Source organism: Budorcas taxicolor, chromosome 19 (assembly GCF_023091745.1).
Source record: "Budorcas taxicolor isolate Tak-1 chromosome 19, Takin1.1, whole genome shotgun sequence".
In the NCBI taxonomy this organism is placed as follows: domain Eukaryota; kingdom Metazoa; phylum Chordata; class Mammalia; order Artiodactyla; family Bovidae; genus Budorcas; species Budorcas taxicolor.
Genome location: NC_068928.1, coordinates 10,273,482 through 10,286,799, shown reverse-complemented (window position 1 = coordinate 10,286,799; position 13,318 = coordinate 10,273,482). Strand labels below are relative to the sequence as shown.

At 47.1% G+C, this 13,318-nt stretch overlaps 1 protein-coding gene across 1 annotated transcript in view; it reads right to left on the bottom strand.

The window, feature by feature from the left end:
* Positions 1 to 13,318, bottom strand: part of YPEL2 (yippee like 2) — a 179,892-nt gene that overhangs the window by 89,854 nt on the left and 76,720 nt on the right. The gene's annotated exons all lie outside the window — the stretch shown is intronic.

The following is a 13,318-nucleotide window of genomic DNA, read 5'->3' as shown; positions in this document are numbered from 1 at the left end:
GACCTAGTTCAAGGTACAGTGGGAATTAATTAACTTTGACTACAGTGAGAGGAGGCAGCTGTCTGAACCTGGGTGCTGACACCATCTTGCTGACTATTATGACTGGTAGGCTACTTGTTTGCCTTTCCAAAAAAAGGAAGAAAACAGAATTGACCAACAGAGTCTATAAGGCTTCCCTGGTAGCTCCGTGGGAAAGAATCTGCTTGTCAGTGCAGGAGACACGGGTTTGATCCCTGATCCAGGAAGATCCCCCATGCCAAGGAGCAACAAAGTGTGCACCACAACTATTGAGCCTGTACTCTAAAGCCCAGGAGCCACAACTACTGAGCCCACGCGCTGCAGCTTCTGAAGCCCGTGTGCCCTAAAGCCCATGCTCTGCAACGAGAAAAGGCACCATAAAGAGAAACCTGCGCACTGCGACTAGAGAAAAACCAGTGCAGCAACAAAGACCCAGCGCAGCCAAAAAAAAGGAGCACATAAGACCCCAGAACAACAGCTCAGATGATCTACTGCCTGAGAGCTTGGAAATTATCAGGCGTGGTCTGGTCCCACCTCTGTATCTGGGGCCCGACAGCTGGCGGCTGAAACTCTTCCCTCACGTATTTGCAAGTGCTTAGGGCCTGGTGTTTGGGATCCTGGAATTTCCTTCAGGTTCAGGAAGTAGTCTATATGACAATCAGTGGAAGGAAAGTCATTTCTCTCTTTTCTGTGAAAAGGTATTTGGTAGATGCACGTAAGTGTGTAGATTATGACACCTTTGTAACTCTCAAGAGAAATATATGGATAGTTTCTAGGATACGTGAAAAACAGCAGAGAAAAACACCAGATCCATGATGTCATTCAATTGTCCTATCATTTGAAAGTACCCAGAGCTGAGCTCAATAGGTTCTTAATAAATATTTTTAGGAAGGAAGGGAAAAGAAATCTCCCACATCCGATCTCCATCTGAACCTCCTTCTTCAGAGATCCAGGAATCAAAACAAATCTACTTTGAAACATGCCTAGGCATGCCTAACCACCTAAAAGAAGGGTGACAAGACTGTAACATGTCAGTCCCCCACTTCTCAGCAACACACATACAGACCTCTAGCACCTTGACTTCAGTGTCAGTACTGGGGTAGCTACAGGAGTAGGGGGATGGCGGGGTCAAGGCTAGAAGAAGCCGAAAAGATGGGGGTATGCTTTGGGTGCAGAGGTGGGAAGCCTGGCTCCCCCCGGCCTCAGACAGACCCGTTTTAGTGCGATTTTTGTCACCCACTGTGTGGCCCAGTCACTTACCTTTCTGAATCTCATTTTTCCCCTCCGAGAAGAGGGGTGATAACACCCCACCGTGGGGGTTAGTGCAGACTAAATGCGGCAGCATACACAGGACACGTGCGCCTTCAGTGCCCGGGTCAGAGGGAGGGATACGCCGAACGCAGCGTCCATGGCATGCCATGGCTAGACTGGTTTTCCCTTTTTTTTTGGCTCTGCCACGTGGCATGCAGGAGTTCTTGTTGTAGCCACGTGTTCTGGGAAACAAACTCACTCAGAAGGACAATGCAGACAGTGGAGTGCAGTTTATTACACTGGCGGGCCCAAGGCAGAGTCTCCTCTTAGCCAAAGACCCTGACCAGCATTTGTGAAAATCTTTTATGCCCCATGTGCACGTGTCTGAGCCCACCACTCCAAATTCCTTGAGACTTACATAAACCAGGGAAAATACAATCCCAATAACCCCATCATTCACGTGCTATGTGCTCATGTGCTCAAACAGTCAAACAATTAGCCAATAATCAATAAACCCGAGGTTACACTCCAACAGATACAGAAAAATTTATGGCCTGTCTGGAGGAAGGGGTGATAGTGTATGTTTTCTCTTAGGCGGTGAGTAACCTAGATACGATCTTCAAGGTGCCCCTGTCTGGAGGGGGTCTTATCCTTCTGTTGCTGTTTTCATAGGCACTAAACACAGAGTTCAGAGTCCACTGGAAAGGTGGCCGAGCACGATCAGCATGAACAGGCCTAAGATGGAGTCCAGGCCCTATGAATCCCTTCTTCATTTTAGTTTACTGACCAAGGATGGAACCCGTGTTCCCTGCTTATGGAAGCTTTGAATCTGGACTGCCGGGCAAGTGCCCATGGCCAGATTTTGGAAGGTATCCTGTTTCCAGCATCCAGAGGCTGACAAATTCTACTGAACGTCAAAAATCTTAGCTCCCTGAAAAAGGCATTCCATTGATAGAAATTACCGAAAACTTTCTTCTGCATTATTAGGCCCTTTTGCACCATGCCCTTCATTCTCCCTTTGCACCTTTCTGTAACACCTACTTCCCCAAGCCTTATCAAGCAGCCAGAAATAGAATCTCCCTACTCTGACGTCTCTGCCAGTGGGAAGGGCTGGCCAGCCAGGCGGCTGGGTCAGCACCGGCTTGTCAGTTGAGGGAGACCACAGAAATATAGCCCCAGCACCTTTCCAAGTCGCACTGACTGATGACATAGCTATTTAAGCTATGTGTTCTCAGGGCGCCAAGACTCCCCAAGGACCTGGGAAAGACGGCTGGATATCCTTTTGATTGGGACCACTTCGGGTTTCTATTTCCGAAGTTGAGAAAGCCAGATAGTGCTGACCGCGGCCTAGGAATGAAAAGAGCTCAGGCCTCTTCTCTCCCTCGCTGACCTGTGTCCGAGGACTGTGGGCCAAGGTGGCCAGGCTCTTCCCCCTAGTCTAAGTCCGCTCCCTCCTTAGTCAGCTTTCCTTGCCTCCCTATTAATAGCCACTGCTTTGACTGGCTCCTCTCGCAGTCTGATTACAGTTTAATAAGACATCTCGAGTAAGGCAGTGGCAGACTTCCTGGACTGCCGAGGGCCGGGAGAGTTCAGGTTCCCTCCCCGAAGGTAGAGGCAAGGTCTCACCTTCTGCAGGAGGACAGAGGCCCAGGTGACCGAGTCACTGGTCCCAGAGACAAGACACTGCTCTGGGGTTTCTGTCTTGCTGAACTGCCTCTGGTTTAGGGCAGGAGACAATCACCCAGGCTACCTTGCATTTTACCGAAGTCTTTATTCCCATGGATGTTCCTGGGCAGGACTGAAAAACTGTGGTTCTTATTCAATGATGAAGTAGCAGTAGCTACTCTATCAAGAGCAGCTGGAAAGCTAACTCTGGACCAGGTTAGCATCGTGGTTTGGTTTAGTTGCTCGTCGTGTCTGACTCTTGCAACCCCATGGACTGAAGCCCACCGGGCTCCTCTGTCCATGGGATTTCCCAGGCAAGAATACTGGAGTGAGGTGCCATTTCCTTCTCCAGGGGGCCTTTCTGACCCAGGGATCAAACCTGAGTCTCCCAAATCCAAAGGTGGATTCTTCACCAACTGAGCCACCGGGGAAGCTAAGTTAGCATTAGTCCCTGCCAAGTCATCTTTTCTCTGACGCTGCAGAAGCAAGGTAGCATACTTAGGTTCGGGTTGTCTGTACGGGACAGTGTGCTGAGAACAGATTGAATCCCGGTTAAAAAAAAAATATTCTCATGCCCCACTCCTCCCCCTCCTCTGTCTCTCCCCAGTAAATGCAGACATGCTTAACAATCTTTAGCGTTAGATTCATGTTGAGAAGTAATGTATTGGGGTTACCGTGTAATTTATTCCAGCATTCCTGTTCTTCCTGGGCCCTGGAGGGGAACAACACACAAAATTTAGGAGCAAGGCAACCTGAGTTCATCTTCTGACTCAGTCCCTCAGCTGAGGGGCTATCTTTACTCTATTTTTCTGAACCTCCATCTTCTCATTTATATAAAAAAAATAATAATCTATCCTGAAATGGTTTTATACAAATGAAACTTTGGAAAATTTGCCCAGTACAGTGCCTGGAATATAGTAGGTAGTCAATAAACAGTCTTAATTTTCTTTTCTTCTTCTTCTTTTATGTTTTTAATAGTTTCATTTCCATTCTATTTTTCTTTTTTTTTTTTTGACCACATCAAGTCTCAGTTGCTGCAGCAGGATCTTCAGCTGGGGCATATGTGACCTAGTTCCCCAACCAGGGCTTGAATCTGGGCTCCCTGCATTGGGAGCATGGAATCTTATCCAGTGGTCTTACTTTTCTTTCCAGAAAATAAAAAGGAAGGGAAATGTGAGGGCAAATCAGGGTCATCCAAGTCCCTCAAACCAGTGGGGAAAATGACCAGCATCAAGACCATCTCCGCTATGAAATCTCATACGAACAAGTAAAACTTTTTTTCCCTTCTCTAGATTCATACCATTCAGAAGTCCCAAAGAGAGGCCCAATCTGGACTGTGATGCATCTTGCTGAGGCCATAGTGAGGAGTCTCCTAGCTCCATTCATCATCCCTCAGGACATTTATCACAGGTCTCACAGTTGATAAGGGAAGGATGACATCAGGAAGAATGGCTTGACTGTACCCTTAACTACACTTCAAGGCCCCCTTAGAAGAACCAGGTCAACCTGACCTCATGGGTGAACTCTGCTATATCGGCAAGGCCAAAGGAGAAAGAAAACATCATGCCTGCCCTGGCTTTCAACCTGATGAGAAATAATCTGACCCTCAAACACCTGCTTATGAGATGGCAAATAATGGTCTCTTTACCCCAGGACCAGCTGACATCCCTCGGCAACTACTTCAAGTTCTGGGAGGGTGACAGACTTTGTTCCTGCTGCAGCTTGCTTCCTTCCCGCTTGCCAACAGCCGGCGTATATCTGATGGGAGCCAGCCAGAGCTCCTGGCAGTGCAAAATGGGGCAAGCCCCAGCATGACCTGCCCCCCAACCGGCGCTGAGTGGGGGTTGGTGTGCAGAGGATAGATGGGAGCTAAACTGACTTTCATTTTCATAAAAGAGCCCAGGATTCCCTGGACCTCAGTAGGCAGAGGGCAGGACTTCCCAGACACCTCTTGGGGAGAGGCCTTTATTTCTCCTTTGGACCTATGCTTGGTATGAACCCTAATATGATTTTATCTCTACACAGATGTTGAGGGGATGACCACAATGGCGTCTATTTATACGCCACTGATACCATCCCGTTTGAGGATCAACCACCCAGACATCATTCACACCTTTCATCATGCAACAAATACTTTTGGACATTGCCTTTCCACCAGCCCTGTTCTGGGTTCTGAACACACATGGTAAATAAAACAATGATGGTCTCTGCCCTAGCGGGTGAACCAGACACAGGATGTGAAAATTAATAAGTATATCATTCAGATCGTAAGACAAGCCGGTAGGAGACGTGCTCAGGTGTAGTAATAGAGAAGGATGTGCCATGCTTAGTTACTCAGTCATGTCTGACTCTTTGAGACCCGTGGACTGTAGCCTGCCAGGCTCCTCTGTCCGTGGGGATTCTCCAGGCAAGAATACTGGAGAGTTGCCGAGCCCTCCTCCAGGGGATCTTCCCAGCCCAGGAATCGAACCCATATCTCTGGCGTCTCCTGCACTGTAGGCAGTTTCTTTACCCACTTATCCACCTGGGAAGCCCATTAGCACACTAAGACCCCCTAAACCTTGTTCCTGTTAGCTCAGAATCTGGAGAAGCAAACCTACAGATATGTCTCCTGACTACTTTCATAAGGCATGTAACCGGCCTGATATCAACTGCACACAGGCCTCCTGAATGCATGGCTTCTCCAGCCCGGCAGAGCCCCTTAAACTGCTGCTGTAAGGACATATGCAATAAGCAAGGGCACCAGTATAAAGACAAACGCTAATTGAACAGTGTCAGAGCAACATGTCACATGCTCCCATCAAGTACAGGATATGAAGTGAAGGACAGAACCAGGAGAAAAATCACGTCCTAGAGCAGGGCTGGTGGGCACTGCAAGTGGGCTGGAGAACAGTATGTGGCAATAATAGAGAGCGATAGTAGGGGGAGTTTCCTGGCAGCCCGGTGGTTAGGACTCCAAGCGTTCACTGCCAAGAGCCCAGGTTCAGTCTCTGATCAGGGAGCTAAGATCCTTGCAGGATCCATTAAAAACAACAAACAAGCCCCAAAAAACAAAAGAGAGAGAAGAGAGAAGGAGAGCTGGTAGGGGTGAGGGGTGACTGATTTATGACCTTAGATGAGAAGGTCAGGGGAGGCCACTCTGGGGAAGTTAAGAACTTGATGGGATTTCACTGGAAATTGTCTATGAAAGTCACACCCCCCCACACCCCCCCGGCCTCAGTGTTCAGCCAAGTTCCCTTCTCTCCGAGTGAAACACTCTAAGCAGAACAAAAGGGGACACCAGCCAGGGATTCAGTGAAGATCATCCTGGGAGAAGGAAGGGGGCTCCCAAACTCCCCTTCCCAATCTCCTGCTGCAGGCATGCCTCCTCTTCCCTCTCCTGACTCCCATCCCCAGCATCCGTCTGTCCTCTGGCCAGGGCCCTGCTGATGGTCCTTGTCTCTTTACAAACTCTTCTTGTTCCTGTCACCCAGCAGGGTCTCATCACGGGGAGGATGCTGAGGAGCCCATCATGGGCTCTCTGTCATTGAAAACTGTTTTCTCCAAGGTCCACACAGGCCTGTCCCCGAAGCTCCAGAAGCCAAATAGCTCTGACCTGCAATAGATAAAAACTCATCATTCCCGCTAGGCCAGCAGGCTTATTACAGAGTCTTCTTGCTCTGACTCTTTATCTCAGGGTTGTTTTCCTAAATTAGCATCAACTAGGTTGACATCAATGCCATCTACCACCTGCATTAAGGAGTTGGCCCTCTAGAAGGCTGGGGAACCAGCCCAGACATCAGGGCCAGACAGACATGGGTCTGAACCACAGCTCCCCACTTTAACTGGCCCTGTGATCTTGGGCAATTATGCTCTCTGGGCTTCGGGTTCTTTATATGCAAGACGAGAAGGAGGGAAATGCTTACTCTGCAGAGTGGGTGTAAGAATGAGCCAAGAGGGAGGCAAGGTGGATGGAATGTAGCAGGTACACTGCAAATGGGAGCCTTTGTTATGATTTCAGCTATAAAATAACCTCAGGAAAGTCTGGCAGTGCCTCTTTGAGGAAGGTGACTGATTGCTCTCTTAAGAGAGGCGGCCAGGTCTCCATTTCACCAACCATTTGGCCACAGCAGCTCTTTAGTCTGAGTATTACTAAAAACCAGGTGAAAAGAGGACACTTCAGGACACGGTAAAAGGCATAGATCCCAGAATCTTGGATTGGAAGGAATTCTGAGAAAAATTCTAATCCAAGTTCTTGCTACCAGGCAGGACTGAATTTCAATTTCAGACAGATGGAAGTCTTTTCCAATACATAGTTGAGCAGGCATTACTCCGCTGCCCTAGCCGTACTGTTCTTGTGATCATACAGACGTTATTGTGCACTCAGCCCTTCAATCTTTAATTCAAAAAATACTTTTGGAGCAGATACTCTGGGCTGCGTCTTATTCAAGGCACATGGATATGGAGGCAAGAAGGCCAAGTCCTGCCCCTCATGGAGACCAGTTATATGTAGAGATTTTAAAAAGTGGGATAGAAGGACTTCCCTGGAGGCTCAGTGGTTTAGACTCTGTGCTCCACTGCAGGAGACACAGACGGGTTCAAACCCTGGTCAGGGAACCAAGATCCCACATGTGTGTCAAAAAATAAAATTAAATTTAAAAGGAGGGAGAGAGATAAAGAACAAAAGTGATATCAAGAAAATAAAACGAGGTAATGGGTTAGAATGATGGGGGTGGAGTGGGGTTGGAAGCGGGTAATGGGGTGGGGCCAGTGTAGTTGGGGGGCCAGAGACCTCCTCTCTGAAGAGAAGACATCTGAGCAGAGACCCAGTGGCTGAGGAGGAGGCATGTATGGGAGGATGGGTAAGAGCTTCATGCATTCAAGGCACGGAAAGATTGTCTGTGTGGCTGTGGTTGGTGAGAAAGCAGGTGTGTGAGCGAGTAAGGCTTTGAAGGTTGAACTTAATTCTAACTTCAGGATTTTAAGCAGAAGACCTGCAACACCTGATTTACGCTTTGAAAAGATCCCTGTGGCTCTTCTCAGAAATGTGCTGTAAGGTGCATGAGTGAAAGTAAGGCGGCCAGGTAACAAGCCCATTGCTGGAGTCCAGACAAGGGAAGATGGTGAAAACTGGCCAGATTTGAAATATCTTTTGAGGGCAGAGCTAACAGGACTTACCTGTGGATTAGATATGGGGACTGGGTGCAGGGGGAGGGGAAAGGGGGCAGTAGTAAGAAAGGAATCAACGATGACCCTTTGATTTTGAACCTGATAAACTGGGAGAATGGTAGCTGTTTAATGGGATGGGATTATTTGGGAGAAATTACTAATTCCATGTCTTTCTCCTCCTCCAGACTATATATTCCATGACGACAGGGCCCAAACTCTTGTTCACAGCTGTGTGCTCAGTGACTGGCACAGTGTCTGGTTTGCAGAATAACTGTCACTTCATGGCAAATAGATGGGGAAGAATGGAAACAGTGTCATATTTCATATTTGTGGGCTCCAAAATCAATGCAGATGGGGACTGCAGCTACAACATTAAAAGACGCTCACTCCTTGGAAGAAAAACTGTAACAAACCTAGACAGTGTATTAAAAAGCAAAGACATCACTTTGCTTGCAAACGTCCATCTACTCAAAGCTATGGTTTTTCCAGCAGCCATGTACAGATGTGAGAGTTGGACCATAAAGAAGGCTGAGCACTGAAGAATGGATACTTTCAAACTGTGATGCTGGAGAAGACTCTGAGAGTCCCTTGGACTGCAAGAGCAAACTAGTCAATCCTAAAGGAAATCAACCCTGAGTATTCATTGGAAGGACTGATGCTCCAATACTTTGGCCACCTGATGTGAAGAGCTGACTCAATGGAAAAGACCCTGGTACTGGGAAAGATTGAGGGCAGAAGGAGAAGGGAGTGACAGAGGATGAGATGGTTGGATGGCATCACTGACTCAATGGACACAAGTCTGAGCAAACGCAGGGAGATAGTGAAGGACAGGGAAGCCTGGTGTCCTGCAGTTCATGGCATTGCAAAGAGTTGGCCATGACTCAGTAACTGAACAAAAAACAACCACATACCAATATTGAGTAGGTAGTCAATGCCCAGCGCTGTGCTCCATGCTCTATAGTCATTCTAATTTAATCTTTACAGGAGAAATGTGAGGAGATACTTGTTTGAATCCTCATTTTACAAACAAGGAGTTGGGTTCAGAGGGGTTACATGACAGCCTCAAGGTCTCATAGGTACTAAGTGGTAAAGCTTTATAATGGTAGGTCTGGTTGCAAACTCTAGGCTCACACAGTCAAAGAGTCTGCATGGGTAAATAGATGGGTAGGTTGGTGGATGAACGGATCCAGGGATGTATGAATGGATGGATGGGTAGAAAGCAACACCATATGCTGAAAAGCATTTGTACCAAAGTGTCCCTCTGAAAGTAAAAGAGATTTAAACTGAAGGATCTATTCCTACAAGCAAAATTTTGAGGAACCAAGCATGAATTCCCGCTAAAGTTATTCCCAGGAATTCAGAGGTAGAATTCATTTGCAGGGGACGGGCACAGAAAGTTCTAGAACGCTTTGTTAAGCTAAAAAAAAAAACAAACCTAGAAATTTGACGACATAATCTTTTTCAGGGGGTATTTCTTAGTACTTTTTTCAATGATCTGAGGTTACTTTAATAGCATTAGAATCTCATGAAATACTTTTGACACTTGAAAAATATCTTCTAAGAACAAAGGCGGAAAATCTTGTTTGCATCAGGCAGCCCAGATCCTGGAGCTACTCAGGAGTGTCACTTCTTGCTTACATGGCTCAACAAGTACATCAAATCTTAGCTGTGGCCCATTAGGATCAGCTTCACAGTGTTTTTTTCAGTAAGTGCTTTTTTGCTTTGCTTAGTCGCTCAGTCATGTCTGACTCTTTGCAACCCCACGGGACTGTGTCCATGGGGATTCTCCAGGCAAGAATACTGCAGTGGGTTGCCATGCCCTCCTCCAGGGGATCTTCCCAACCCAGGGATCAAAGTCTCCTGTTATTGCAGGCAGATTCTTTACCATCTGAGCCACAGGGAAGCCCAAGTGCTCTATTAGATTACAAGCTTTTACGGGAAAGTAGCCTGCACGTAGTCCATGCTGACACAGTGACCCTGGTCAGGAACCTGGAATGTAGCATAGATATCTCCCCTTGTCACATTAAAATTACGTAAACAGAAAATCTGTTGAGCTCTTACTCTTTTTTTTTTTTTAATTCATTTTTGGCTGAGCTGGTCTTCATTGCTTTGTGAGGGTCTTCTCCAGATACAGTGAGCGTGGCCTACTCTCTAGTTGTGGCGCACGGGCTTCTCATTGTGATGGCTTCTCTTGTTGTGGAGCACGGGCTCTAGGCTTGTAGGTCCTGTAGTTGTGGCCCACGGGCTTAGCTGCTCTGAAGCACATGGAATCTTCATGTACCAGGGACTGAACCCCGACCCCTGCGTTAGCAGGTGAAGTCTTAACCACTGCACCTCCAGGGAGGTCCAGCACTTACTGTTCTTGATGCTTGGATCTCATTGACTTTTGCGACAATCCTTTGCTGTAAGTACTGTTGTGTCCTTATGTTATGGATGAGGAGACCGAGGCAGATGGATGGTTTAAGTACCTTGATTGAGTCACACAGCTATGAAATGTATGGAATCAATGCCATCTGGAGCCACATGAAGTTAACCACTACATTACCTCATGGTGAAGCAATCCTCAGTCCCAGAGATCCTGCCTTCTTAATCTCCTTGTTTGTCTCTTCCTCCCTATCCCTTTGGGCACCGCCCCAGGTTAACCATTTTATCTTTTCTCATTTTTGAAATTGTCCCATCCCAGATTTTTTTTCTGTTTCCATGTCTTCTTCCGTAACTGACCACGCTGGAATCTGATACCTATCTTTTTTTCCCCCTTTGATTGCACCACTCACCTTTCCTACCACGTGAAAGCTCAGAGTCCTAACCACAAGACTGCCAGGGAACTCCCTTGACACCCCCCTGACCATGTCACACTTCTGCTCAAAATCCTTTAATGGTTTCTGGGTGCCTGTGAGTTGAAGGCCCTTATAAGGTCTTTCCAAGACCTGGTCCCAACCTGCTTGTGCAGCACTGTCCTCCTCTCGCGCTGTTTCCACTGAAGCCCCTGTTCCAGGTACACCAAATACGCACTCTCAAGCATGAATACTATGCTTCTTCCTTTTCTCCTCTGTGCAACACCCCACCCCATATACACAAGCACTGTGCATGTACACAAACACACAGATGCACACACCCTATTTATTGCCTGAGTCCTCTTTATCCTTTGAGCCTGCCTGCTAAGTTGCTTCAGTCATGTCCACCTCTTCCTCTGTCCATGGGATTGTCCAGGCAAGAATATTGGAGTGCATTGCCATTTCCTTCTCCAGGAGATTTGCCTGACCCAGGGGTCAACCTTGAGTCTCTTATGTCTCCTGCATTGGCATTGGTAGGCAGGTTCTTTACTACTAGCATCATCTGTGCTGTGTTTAGTCACTCAGTTGTGTCCATTTCTTTGTGACCCGTGGACTGTAGCCCGCCAGGCTCCTCTGTCCATGGGGATTCTCCAGGCAAGAATACTGAGTGGGTTGCCATGCAGGGGATCTTCCTCCCTTGCCTCCAGGGGATCTTCAAGCCCCTATTCTTTGAGACTCAGCTGCTAAAATGTCTTCTCCCGGAAGCCTTTTCTCACATTCATAATCAGGTCTAGGCACCTCTTCCTTTTCCTTGGCCTTGCACCTTCATAGGTCTGATAAAATACATCAGTTTTTACTGTAATTTTCCCTTTACAAACTGTTTCTCTTTCAGACTGTAAGATCCATGAGGGCAGGAACCACAGTTATAACTACTGTATGCTCAACATCTGTACATGCTCCTACATTTTTGTTAAATGAATAAATGAATGACTTATTGAAGTGAATAGATTTTCAAAGTAGATTTCAAAATCTGGGCCATTTTGATCTTCACATTTTCCCATTGTTAAGAGTTATCTACCTGTGGATTTTTGCTGCAATGGAGCTCTGGCTGAGACAGGATGTAGCAGCAATTTGGGGAGGGGGGGGTTGTTTTGTTCTTTTAAAAAAATTATTTATTTATGCTGTACTGGGTCTTAGCTGTGGCACATAGGATCTACTAGTCGTGGTGTGTGAACTCTTAGCTGCAGTCTGTGGGATCTAGTCCCCTGACCAGGGATTGAACCTAGGTCTCCTGCATTGGGAACATGGAGTCTTAGCCACTGGACCACCAGGGAAGTCCCCTGAGAATACAGCAGTTGTTAAGAATGAATACTCACATCATCTATTAATACCTTTAAAACTTAGCTCTACTATCTGCTCTGGAGAAGGACATGGCAACCCACTCCAGCATTCTTGCCTGGAGAACTCCACGGACAGAGGAGCCTGGCAGGTTACAGTCCATGGGGTTGCAAAGAGTCGGACACGACTGAGTGACTACCACACACACACACACACACACACACACACACACACACTACTATCTGCTAGCATTGGGCCCTTAGGTAAAAGTCACTCTCTCACTGAGCTTCAGTTTTCTTTATGGTAAAACTGAGTTAGTAATAGGATCTATCATAGGGTTCATTGAGGTCTAGTAAGGAAACAAACAGGTAGCAATTCCCTGGCTGTCCAGTGGTTTGGGCTCAGCGCCCCACTGCCAGGGCCTCAGGTTTGATCCCTGGTTGGGGAACTAAAATCCCATAAGCCATGTAGCATGGCAAAAATAAAAAGAACATGTGGAACATTTGGTGGCTGGCACAGAGCTAGGGCTCAATACAGATGAGCTATTCTTAGGAGCTATTTTCCTGACAGCTTCTCTTGACCCCATTGTGTCACCATCACATTTTCAACCAAAAGTCTGGAGTCTGGCTCTCAAATATGAACAGTCAATGTCAGCACACTCTTCATTTGCCAAACTATCGGGTCATCCTGGATACAGGGCCATGGGGGATATGGATGCAGATGATGGCTGAAGACAGGAGTAGCCTTTTGCTTATAAATCACGACTTATTGCCTAGAAACGAAAAGTAAGCCTTGTCAACCAGTCAGTAGATTACCTGAATTCTTCAAAATGCCAACCCCTCTGCCTGCTTGCTCTCCCTTGCATTTGGTAGAAGAGAGGTGACTGGTGCAGGCAAGTATGGCTACAAGCAGCAATTCCTCCTTGCAGGAAAGGAAGCAGGACACAGACTGTCAGGGTAGGATGTGCGGTGCTCTGTTCCTTTTGTTGGCTGCATGGAGGTGTCTGAAGCAACCCTGGGTAAGCAAAGGCCCCATGTGTGTCCCAAATACAGCTGGAAGAAATGCCTTCCTTTCCAATCTCATGCATAAGGAGGGGGTTGTAGTCTCTATTTCACACCTGAGGT